At 44.1% G+C, this 12880-nt stretch overlaps 1 pseudogene; it reads left to right on the forward strand.

Moving 5' to 3' along the window:
• The first annotated feature begins 12216 nt into the window (after window positions 1-12216).
• Window positions 12217-12576, forward strand: LOC145992345 (histone-lysine N-methyltransferase SETMAR pseudogene; annotated as a pseudogene).
• The last annotated feature ends 304 nt before the right edge of the window (window positions 12577-12880 follow it).

Below are 12880 nucleotides of genomic sequence, written 5' to 3' on the forward strand. Positions count from 1 at the left end.
TTGTCTGTTTGCAGAAACCGTGGTCGTCTGCCACCGCTTTCGCGAAAAATTGTCTTGAATGCTTCCGTGACGCACGTTCCCGTTTTCGCCTTCAAAGGTAGAGCCCATGCGAATTTCGAAAACGTGTCTATGACGGTGAGAAGGTACTTGTTGCCCTTGTTCAATTTATGCACGTTTTTCAAATTGCCGCTACTCATCTCCACGAGGTCACTTTGCCAGAGGTCGTCGATGCCCTTGGTTACCACAGCCAAACGTTCGTAGTTACGGCGTGCAGGTTTATGCAATTCTTCGACGATGGCTTGCCTAGACATTTTTTAGAGATTACGTTTCAAGAGAAGCACAAGCGTGATGGGATTCAAAGAGGGTGGCACTTCGCTCGTGTTTTGAATGATCAGCTTATCGCCGGCACTCACGTCGAAAACGGTAAGATCTTCGTCTTCGTGTATTTCATATATGTTGCGCGTTTCGTTCCAACGTGCCAGAGGAATGTTTCCTGCTTTCTGGACACCACGATTCGATATCAAAGTCATGGTAGGAACGCTAGCTTTTCTGCCGTGAGACCAGTACGAAAATTCGTTTATCTGAATCGTGCCATCGAGGAGAAACTTGTAGTACGGATGATAAGGATGCAACATGTACAGTTTGTTACCTTCGACGAACGTGGAGATTCTCTGTTGATTGGGTACGCTGTTGATTTCGATGGCTTGCAGAAAATGCAGTTTAGCGAATTTAGTGTCGACGCCGAGCAGATTACTGTGAACTTGTCCGAGTTTATTTTCGATGGGCAGCAAATGCTCGACTATGGTATCCGTTACGGCAGAAAACGACGGTTTGATTTTCACTTCCACGTTCAACTGCTTGTAGTTTTCGTTGAGTTCTTGCAACTTGGCACCGAAAGAGGCCAGCGTCGATTCCTGCGTGGATTCCAGCACTCCGACTTGATCTCTGATGTTGACGACGATGTTCTGAAGGTTCTCGACTTGATTCAATTTCGAGCTCTTCTCGGTAAGATCGTTCACGATCCTTCGCATCTCTGTAAACTGCGTGTGAAGGTCGGCGACGCTCTGCGAAGTGGGCAGCGTCGACACCAGCGAACTAATTTCGTCCCGAATCTCTTCCACGTTCGCCGTTTAAGTTTCTAGTCGTTTCAGCATTCGAGATATGTTTCTTTTCAAAACGTGCAATTCTTTGGAGGTGGGGAGATTGGCCACCCTACTCTCGAGATCGCTCAATGAACTTTTGATGTCGCTCGATTCGGATAGTGCCGTCACCGCCGTTTTCAATTTTTCCAAATCTTCGCTCGAAGGTACGCTCGTCCGTAACGATTCCAAGTCACCCTGTATGTTGTCCAGTACGTGATGAAAATGAGCAAGATTGGATTCGACGTTCAAATTTTCTAAATATTCGATCTTCTGCTGAACCGTGCTCAACGTGTCTTGAATGCTCGTCAACGCTCTCGCTTCAGCGTGAATATTTTTAATTTCTTCGTTGATCAATTCCAAGGACGCCTGAAGCGTAGCGATGGTGGTTTGAATGTGTTCGAAATCTTGATAGGCCTCCAATTGAATTTTTATGTTCGCGACGCTTTTACCGATGACCTGCAGTTCGTCCGACGATGGTAGGTTCGTCATTGTATCTTCCAAAGTCTGCAACTTGGATTTAATTTCTTCCAACGTGCTGGTGAATTCTTCTTGTAATTTGGAAAAGACGACATGTAAGCGTTCTGCGTCTATATCGTTCACCACGGTTTGAAGTTCTGAGAAATTCTTTTCTATTGCGGAAGTTCGTTCTTCGATTTCGAGTTTCAATTTTTCCAAATCTTCATTTTTCGATTGAATTTGCTGTAATTTGGCCAAATCATTTTGAAGCGAATCCACGCTCAACTGTATATTTTGAACGCTGTCGTAAGAAGGTACGTCGACATAATTTTTTATCAGCGTCTTCAGTTCGGAATCGATTTTCAGAATGGGGTCGAGACATTGCGTTTGGAGCGTAGCGATTTCCGACTCTAAACTTTTGTTTAAGGTTTCCTGCAAAGCGATCAAATCGGTCCTCAACTTCTTAACTCGAATGTCCAACATGAGAATCTCTTCTGCGTGGTCTACACGCTTGGTGTTGCCGAAAATGTCGTTAGGCATTTTTGGTTAACGGTTATTTATAATAGGATAGACGATTCGTAATTCTACGAAGAGAGGAATAAGTTTGTCGTAATCTCCGAGGAGTTCCATGTAAAGATAATCTCCTGCGGACACATCGTACGTAATGTTAGAAAGCATCTTGTCGTGCTTGATTCGAAAAATGTTCTTGCCGGTAGAAATTTTGATTTCGCCTGCGTTTTCCGGATTCACGGTGATTTGAAGTTTCCCGTCGATCGGAATTTTGTAGAAATGTAAATTGTTATTAAAAACATAAAACATCTTGCCCACATCGTCATTCAGTTTCGTCCAAATGCTGTTGAGGTGAATGATCAACAGACCGTTGAGTTTAGGTAACACGGAAGGTAAGACTTCATGATCTGGTATGGTTTCCATAATGATCTGTTTTTTGAAACCGAACAAATTCATAGGCATGCTGGTTATTTAAGAATACGGTCAAAGTTTTTTTGTAATGACAGTCAAAGTGTTTTTTTTTTTGTTTTGTTTTGTTTTTATGAATCTTCTCTTGAAGATGGACATATGTTGCAGGTTTTGCTTTCTGCTAAGCGATAGTGCCCCCACGGCAATGTGTGAATACCACACTCGAGGACGCACCTCTTATCGTCATCGGGATCCAGCGCAATTTTTCTAACTTTGTTTGTGGTCAACACATGGTCGACGCTCTGGATGCGCTGTTCTGCTCTTAGAACCGACGACCTGGTCTTGAGGCAATCGACGAAGTCCTCGAATGTGAGATGCTCCCGAACCACCTGTCTGCCGACACCCTTGGCCTTCTTGGTAACGCTGCCCTCGGCTTTGATGGCATAGGCCTTGGCGCGAAGACCCGTAAACTCGAGAATTACATCACCATCCTTCTCGTCTTTGAGTTTGCCAGGCACTTTTTTGTTTCGGGCCAGGATACCATACTTGTTTTGCTGGGGATAGCCCGAGGTGTCGAAGAGGTTAACCAAAGCTGGTACCGTGACTATATCCCCGTACGCGTCGTCCGTGCGAACGTGGTACACCAAGCTGTCCGTGTCCGTGTAGAGAAGCGAGATGTTGTGGCTATAATATGGACGTAATATGTCGTAGTACGTCTCGAACATGTGCAGCTTGCTCAGGTCTAATACTGAGGCACCAACATAAATTGGCTTGTCGAGCCTCACCTTACTTTTCCTCATATGCACCAGAGCAAGCTGCTCATTATAAATGGTCCTCGATTTGAATAACGGGTTTGCTACGAGCCTGCGACATTGTGCTTTCCTCGTTACCAATTTTATGTCCATGCGATTCCGTACATTCTCCATAGTTTTGCCAAACACCGCATTGTTCATAAGCTTGAAGAAATCCTTATCAAGCTCGGACGTGGCTGCGGTGCGGTGTTTGGTGTTGACTTTAATATATGGACGCAACCACGGAGAATGCTCGAACTTGAGGATGCGGTGAACTGCGTGGACCGCGACCCCTTGCTTCATCAACCACCGGAGGTTTTGGTAGTGCAGGACGTAACGCTTTTTGGGCTCGAAATCCATGACGAGCTTCTTCTGGTTGGAATCGGGTGGACACTTCAACTCGGGTGCAGGGGGAAGATCGCTGAACAAATCCTGCAGCTTCTCGGAGAACTCAAGGTTCACCTCGGCGAAGAACCCATGTTCCGAATCGTCGAAGTTTTCGATGTCGAAGTTGGAGGGGTCAGCCCACTCGAAGTCTCTAAAGGGTAGTCGCTGCATCATGGAGTGTCCGTAGAGGTTATTGACGTCCGTGTACATGATGTAGCTGGACGGTTGTGAGGGGTCGTAGCCGGTGGCCATGTGGTGATTGTTGGCGTGCGAGTGTCGCTGCGACACCTGGACCATTCCACCCCGCACGGCACGTTCCACAAACAGCTCCAGCTCGATCTTCTACACCAGAAACATGGCCGACCATGCCAGTCCAGGAAGACTGTAGAAGTAGGCAGGGTCCAGCTGGTAGATCTTCATGGCGGTCGCACGGAACGTCTGGAACACGTCGGCGAGGAGCGTCACATCAAGTCTAAGGTAGGCGTCGTGGTAGTCCCCGAGAGTTCGACAGCCCAGCTCGCGCCACATGGACTGGGCGTGGTGATATTCTTCGTCGGTGATGTTCGAGCCTCGCAGCTGACTGTAGAAGTTTGCTCGAGGAGGTAGCGTCGTCTCCGCGAACTTGGTAGGGTCTGTGACGTATTCGTAGGGGTAGACACCCTTACGCCTGAAGAGGCCGGCGTCCAAGTTCGGAAAGTTTCCGGAGGTAATAAGCATTTGCTCGTCGCTAAGCTTCCCTGCGAGAGCATCGAGGCTGGCCGGGAGGAACCTCAGGGAGTCGAGGAAGCGAAGCTCGACGGTAGAGTGTGATCCTGAGATTCGCACCCACTTGCTCAAGCTAATGTAACGCTCCTCGTTCTGCGCCAGGACGTTGATTCGCATGTCGTCGTACCCAAGATGCTTGACAAGGTGGTGGAAGTCGTATCCCGAGCCATTATGAAAAAACACAGGGATGAAGCGCGGGTCCCGGGCCATGAGGTTGCATCCGTTGCACCATGGACCAACATACCTACCGTTAAAGTGATCGTGGTGTTGGACTTTACGGTTGTTGGCGGTGTACTCCTTGACGCAGACAGGGCAAGCGATGGACTCGTCGTGTCTACGTTGATCGTCGGGGGACAGTGGGAGCATAGACTTGGGGGCCAACAGTACCTTCCCTATCTCGTTGGCCTCGACAACCATCCTCTCGAGGAAGTGTTTGGCTGCGTCGGGGCCACGGTACACGTAGGGCTCGGGGGCGATGTGCTGGTCTCGTCGCACCACAACGTAGGCATAACTCGAGGCCTCGTGGAGTTGGTAAGGGGTGGTGGAAGAAACTTCGGGGTCGGGATCGCAAGTGGACAGGGGTTTGAGGAAGGCTTCGAAATCCGCGATGATGATAGCGGGATGCTCTACCATGGCACCGTGCATGTGGAAACGCTCCACAGTGCCAGGTTTGGGCAAGACTGCCACACCCGGCTCGTTGGCATTGCAGTAGATCTTGTGGCTGGCAAGCTTCTCTGCAGCGATGTTGGGACCTCTGATGCGCTGGTAGTCCTGCTGTTCTCGATTATCAAACGTTGACAAGCACCTTCGACAAACTTCTATGCTATCACGATGCTTGCTTTTTTGACTCGACACCAACCGAGAGATGGAACGGATGAGGGTGTAGTGGTGATGGGTCTCGTCCTTGATGAGCAGAAGGTGAATTTCCTGCGCACCATCGTCCTCTACGTCGCTCACCCTGATGGGGTACACCGCATTTTCATCAGTGAGACCGTAAACGTTGATGGCCAACCGAGGGTTGTGTGTACGGGCCTCAAACTTTCGAATGTCCGAAAGCGCCACCGGGTAGTCGATCCCAGCCATCGCAACTTCCAGCTCTGGCTCGTAGGGTAGGTAGTGGTTAACCCGACGTGGTTGGTTTTTCCAGTGGACAGGGTGCAACGCTGCAAGCACCGACCATACGAAGCACTTGGCGTCACTGTTTTGAATGTTCAGGACGGCCTTCTTTGCCACAATGGCAGGTGGTAAGGGGACGTAGCTGGAGGCGGAGAGAGGCACGAACTTACAAAGTTTGACGCACAGTTCGTGAGGCTTGCCACACAGCGAACCCCCCGAGCCCTCAGATTCATGTTCTTCTTGTTTCGCCACCAGCTCCTCGGCAAACTGGTTGTAGATGACCTCGAGGTTGTCGACATCCGCCAGATGCAGCGTCTTCGCCTTGGTGTTGTGGCAGAAGCTGTAAATTTCGTCAGACGGCTTCTTGTACTGGCAACGTAGCGATGCGTAGAATTTGGTGGAGTGCGTTGCAAGCGCATCGCCGAGGATGGAAATGATTTCGGCTTGCACGTTCTCCAAAAAGCTACGCACGTCGCATGAGCCCTCCGAAGTGAGGACAAAATCCTCTAACAACCGCTCGAAAGCAGTCTGGTTCGCTTTCGCCACAGGCTTGACACGTTTGGCGGATGGTGCATTGATGGAGGCTGCTTCTGCCTTCCTCTTGGTGGAGGTCGAAGGCTGGGCCCCAGATGTATTTTTGCTTAGACAATTAAGCTTATGCTTCTTGACATACGCAATTGTGAACTGTTTATTGCATCCGGAACACAGTTCAGTGGCAGCCAAATGCTTGCCTGGCACGCAGGTACGACAATGTCTTGCAAAATGTTCGCTTGATATGGTTATCTTGCACACAGGACAACTTTTCATGGAGCGCATTTTTTTTGGGGGGTATGTTTATTTATATGTGATCTGTTGGTGGTAGAGTGTTTACAAAAAAAATGCCTTACGAGAAGAATTTTGTAGGCTAATTCTAATTAGTGTTAGTTTGAGGGGTTTATTTATATATGGGTGGCGTTGTTTTCCTCAAATGTGTGCTTTAATAAACCCTGTAAAAAAATTTAAAAAAAATATATAAGAAAAATATGATTGTAGATAGAAAAAAGCACAATAAATATTGTATGCATGTGTAATTCTATTTAGTTTTATTTTTTGCTAGACACAAATCTTCTTCAGATTTTATTGCCCATTAGTATATTTTTCTACCAATCTAGTAGAGGTATGAAACTATAAAAATGTACTTGTTTATATATATTCTATTGTTTCGGCTGATATAATAGCAAATATATATATATATATAGCTATTTTGAAATTCTAAAACTTTCAGGTATACTTATTTTTACATGCAAACATACATCATAAAAAATTACACAATCGTATTTTTTTTCCATACACACATTTTTTATTTTCAGAAAACAAAGTTATTTTCGATTGATTTTTTTTAAATCAAACAATAATCATTATTTGTGTTTATAGTATTTGTCGGGCAATAGCAGATAAAACAAGAATAGGTTTTCTACGACCCATAGTTTACGAGTTACAAAACAACTTAGAAATTACATCTTGAAATTTAAATTTAAAATAACTCGAAAACAGTAAGCACTAATCATTATGTTTCCAATAGGTTGTAGAGTACATTCAATTTTTTATCAAATGTCATTAAAATTTTCGAAATAGTGTAAAAACTAAGCCAGCAAATCAAGTTTCTCAAAAAATAAAAAAATTGTCTATATTTTCGAAACTTGAGGGGGTGGAATCGATTTTATTTGCTAGTCGTATAGTTTTCGTCAAATCCTATCCAACAAACCTAAAATCATCATCCTAGGTCAATTAGGAACCAAGAAAATCAATGTCTTGGAAAACATCTTAAGACAAATATCTTAAGAAAATTTTCTTGACAGACCGGAAGTAACATCTTGACAGACCGGAAGTCGACTTTCTTAAAGATTAAGACAAATATCTTAAGATGTTTTTCCAAGACATTGATTTTCTTGGTTCCTATGGGGCCTAGAACCACGCAACTTTGGATTATGTATATACCGTTGTTTTTTCCTACATATTCACTAGGGCTCGAAAGTGCGGTGGTTGTGTTGTTGCCTTGTAATCAAGAGGTCCTAGGTTCGAACCCGATAAAAGTACATAGTGGTTCGGATCCTATTTTAAAAAAACTGTAGGCCTAGTCCCGATTAGTTTTACTGTGCATATGTGAATATAGGAAAGTACAATGCAAAGTCAGCAATGTGTGATGTGGTCAGCACCAAATATTTTAATTTTATATGTATATTTAAGTTTCATGCATAATCATGGCAGTTTTCCTATATGCTTTTATGGTATGGTGCTATGCACAAAAGAGCACTTTATTTAAGCATATTTAACTTCTCTTTCCATCTCTCAATCTATTCATATTTGACACGGTCATTGCAAGTCGGCCATTTTGTTTACGTAGCAATTAGGCTTAAAAAAACTTTGACACACTCATTGCAAGTCGGCCATTTTGTTTACGTAGCAATTACGTTAAAACACTTTAAACCACATTATTGCTATTTTTTTGTGAATGCTTGTTGTGATAAAAAAACATAATTAGATATATTTTATTTAATTTTATGTTTAATATCTTTTCTGTGTATAAAACTAAATAATAATAAAATTCGAAACACTATATACCTCCACTAAATATCAAACGCACAAAAAAAAAACAGGCTAACACACGCAAAATTATACTGGTCTGCCAGACGCCAGAGCCTCGTTACTCTACAGTCTAGGGTTGGAAGTGAGGTTAACTGTTGGGCGCCTTACCAGAAGGTCGCCCCTCTTACACCCCGCATATTGCTATTTTGTATATGCTTGATGTATATAGTAATATGTAATAAATATATATATATGAAAAAAGCAAGAAAAAAAGAAGAGAGATACATGCAACACACTTAAAACTTGTATACTTTCTCTCTCTCTTTTTGCGCGCTTTGCGAGTATATATTTCTTCCACAATATGCTTAAGAATTGTTTGGTTTTTGTAGAGAGTTTTACCTTTTATCTACAATTCCTTTACATTTGTTTGGCTATTACAGAATCAACTCACAGAAGCAACACTACCTATTTATATAACACAAAGTTAACTCATGCAAGCTAACAAACAAATTTACTCACGTTAGTTAATTTCAATCACAATCACAATGTTCTTCTTGCAGCTCACAATATTCTCCTTGCAGCTCACAGAGTAGAATGATGCTTTATTAGTCAGAATAGAGGAAGCTCGCTTGTGTGATCTCCCGTTACATGTCCGCCTCCCGCCCCACTTCCCCTAGTTGTTATAAAATGGCGACGGAAGCGTGTACATGTCTCTCTTCTCCCCGTCTTTTTTTTGGTTTATGAATAGAAGCAGGAAACTTGGTTCTGGCGGCATCAGTGATGGGTAATGTGAAAGTCTGTGACGGTCTAATGTTAATGCCCTCGAGCTTCTAGTTTTATTAGTCGAGGAGTAATATGCAGGTTAACAACGTGGACTAGTAGAAATCCGCTCTGTCAGCATGAAATTCCATCATTATTGTTAGCTTTTAAAAAAAACAGGAAGTACATCCGCCACTGTGAATAGCCAGAAATGCTGCCCCCCTCCCAGTCATCCGTCTCTCTTACAATAGTGCGCGTGCGTGTGTGTGTGTGTGTGTATGTGTGTGTGTGGCACATCGCCCCCCGAGAGAGAGAGGTTTACAAAGGTCACGATATACGGAGTTGGAAAATTACGATATGGCGCATTCGCTCGTCACTGTTGCCAGCCATAAATCTCTCTCTCTTTTACGGCAGTATATATTTGTTGCCGGCTCTCCTTGTTTAGTGTGTGTATGTTACGCCAGTATATAAATTGGCTAAGCCTCAAAAAATAGTAGCTTTTGCTAAGTAAAATAAAAGGCTGTAGGTAGGCTGTCGGTTGTTTAACTCTTCCTCCTCTCCCTCTTTCACCTCTCTTTTTTGTAAAAAGTTATGGTAAAAGTACCAGTAGGTTGGCAAAAATTGCTTTATGCACTGTAACTCAAGCCTCAAGCAAAGTTGCCAGCTCCTTGCTTTAGGTTAGGTTAGACCAAGAAAAAAAAGCTGTAGGTAGGCTGTCGGTTGTTTAACTCTTCCCCCTCTCTCTCTCCTCTCTCTTTTTTGTAAAAGGCTATGGCAAAAATGCCAGTAGGTTACCAAAAATTGCTTTATGCACTGTAAAACAAGCCTCAAGCAAAGTTGCCAGCTCCTTGCTTTAGGTTAGGTTAGACCAAGACAAAAACCTTGGTGATTTTTTTCGAGTAAGATGTTGGCAACACTGCGAGTTTTACTTTCGGTTGCAGAACTCGCAAGCAAGATTGCCAGCTCCTTGCTTTAGGTTAGGTTAGACCCAAAAAAAAACCTTGGTGATTTTTTCGAGTAAGAAGCTGGCAACACTGCCAGAAAATGGCGCTCATGCCTTACGAGACAAATCCATTAAGGCGAGCGCCACCGAGCGCCATTTTCGGTTTGTGAAACCGCCCACTTGCACTACTCCTCCAAGTGTAATTTTAATGGTTTGTTTTATTTTACTTCGCTTTTTGTACCACTGTTGGCTAATTTGCGAGGATGGGGATGAGTGATGATATCATGAAATTGATGAATCGACTCCCAAAACATCCATGCCCAGACCGGGATTCGAACTCGGGAACCCTGGTGTCGTAGCGCGATGTGTTAACCACTCCACCACGGGGGTCGGCTTTAATCCTGCAATCAAACAAAATGCTACAATAGAATTTATTACTCCAAATGTGACCCTTCTATATGTGCCTTTAACAAATTATTAGTTGGGTTTTACTATAATACTGGTAAACAGAAATCCATTTGTAAAGCTCATTTTCTTCCATTACCAGGAAACAAAGAGTAGAGTTATCAGATGTTATCAGTAGAAACTCGTTACTTATCTCCTTTCGGCCATGAAGAAGAAAAGAATGGAGATTTCTGACCAAGGCGACAAGCGATCCGGCAAAAGGGAGGGGGTGTTCATATCGAAGTGACAAGTGACACGATACCTCTGTCTACAAGCAAGCATTTTTCTCAAATGCTCTAACAGACCAAGGCGACACGCTGCATGACATCCGTGACTTTCAGAAGCGGAAGCCGAGAAGCGACACGTTTCGAAACGAAGAAGCAAGTCTCGCCTGTTACTTCCGTTTGTCAATATCCTGAATTGGGTCGCCTAGGTCTGGTGTTCGGGCTTTAACAGTGAATGCTTACTTGAAGACTGAAGTGGCTTGTCTTTCTTTTCGCTTGTCACTTCGATATGAACTTCAGTGTCATTTGCAGTCGTCGTTTGCTACTTGTTGCCTGTCGTTTCGGTTTAAAATCTCTCTGCAAGAAAGCATTCAATGCGTAGGCATGACCACCAGACCGAAGCAACACGATAACGTCCCCAGTGCGTGAAACATGCAAGTGGCACGTGTAGTTTGTCATATCACATTTGTTAGAAAGTTTTATTTATTTAAGAATTTTTGTTTCCAAAGCCATTTATCGCTTCGGTACGAAAGTTCCATTGGGACGAAGCGACGAGCAACGAGCAACGAGGAGTTTCTCACTGAAGTAACACTACCCGTGCTGCATAGCATATATTATTGAGTATTTGTTTCCAAGTGGCACGTGTCGCTTCTCGCTTCGGTCTGGAAGCATCCCAAGACTCGTACGGTATTCGAACATAGGATCCCTATTCGTAGAACACGAAGACAAACGTTTATACTTCTCATGTTTACGGCTTGATTGCAATCCATAACTACATTTAATTTCAATGCAGTTCTTTTTTTAACAGTCGTGTTTGGCAACACTGATAAGTGAAACGAAGTTTTCACTCTCGCCTCTGCAGCCGCGCCGAAACCGTGGACAGAGAGCTGTGGATGTCTTTTTGCGACGTTGCATGCTACACGTATTTGACGTCTTCTCCACTCGCTCGCTCTGTTTAACGTGCGACTAGACGAGAGGGAAAAGTCTTCACCCGACAACGTCGCAGGGGCAAAACAATCGCTTCTCTGCTTGTAGTAAGTTCACCGCGCATTTTCCCCCTGTGTCTGTTGTCACGGTATCTTACGCTTGATCTCTCCATTGCGTTATTTTCACAAAGTAGGAACTGTGTCCTGCTCGTCACTTCGGTTTGCGTGTGTTTCTTCATAGTTCAAATGTAAAAACATAACATATATATAGATAACATAGATATTCGCATTATTATATGCGTATAATGCATTTGCTTATACATAATTGATTGATTGATTTGGTGTTTTAAGTCCACTTTATGCACAATAAGGCTAATCCGGACTGGACCTACATTTTAAAGTGGGATCCGAACCACTATGAGCTTCCACCGGTTATTGAACCCGGGATCCCTTGATTACAAGGCAACGACGCTACCACTGCGCCATCTTATGCATAAAACAACCGACAGAACAATGACATGTACATTTGATAATGTTCACCACCAGAAAACTTTGAGGGAAAAAGCTCGAGTTGAAGACATCGATTTAATTTTTTACCAGGTAACCAAGAAAGTTCATGCGGTTTTTACAACTGCCCATAGTTTTCGTGGGGTAGTACGCAGTTCAGCCGCCAGGGGTACATGTATGTATGATTGGCGGAAAGCTCATTCCTTGGCACGTCGGCTAACGTAGATAGCAAGTCGCAGTCGATAGTTCGGGAGCAAATATTCGCAGTGAAACATGGCTGTGTCGAATGCAGTAATCAGGGCGTGTTTACTGTATGAGTACAAGTTGGGCACAAAAGGAGCGGAAGCAGCAAGAAAAATATGTGCAGTGTTTGGAGAAGGTACAATTAGTGAACGGACAGCGCAAAAGGGGTTTCAGACCTTCTCGAGTGGCGATGAGACACTGGCAGACAAACCTCGTTCGGGCAGACCGAAATCTCTGGATGTGGACCAACTGAAGGCATCAATTGAAGAGGATTTAAGTCAAACGTGTCAAGAACTCGCTCAAGGATTTGCGGTAAGTGCTGAAACAATTCGTGTGCACTTGCATGAGCTTGGCAAATCATGGAAACTGAGTAAGTGGGTCCAGCACTAGCTGACTGCTGCGAACCGTCTCCAACGACTGAACATTTGCGCTTCCTTGCTCACTAGGAACAACAACTGTCCAATTTTGGACCGCATTTTGACGTGTGATGAAAAGTGGGTAATGTACGATAACAAGAAACGCTCATACCATTGGCTATCGTCAAATGACACCATACCTTTAACTGCAAAACCTGCTCTTCATCAGCGGAAGGTGCTGCTGTGTGTCTGGTGGACTACGGGTGGGATTGTGCATTATGAGTTCTTGGAAAGTGGTAAAACCATCAAAAAAGAGGTGTACTCCTCGCAATTGCAAA

Source organism: Lepisma saccharinum, chromosome 9 (genome assembly GCF_977018435.1).
Source record: "Lepisma saccharinum chromosome 9, izLepSacc3.1, whole genome shotgun sequence".
Lineage (NCBI taxonomy): Eukaryota > Metazoa > Arthropoda > Insecta > Zygentoma > Lepismatidae > Lepisma > Lepisma saccharinum.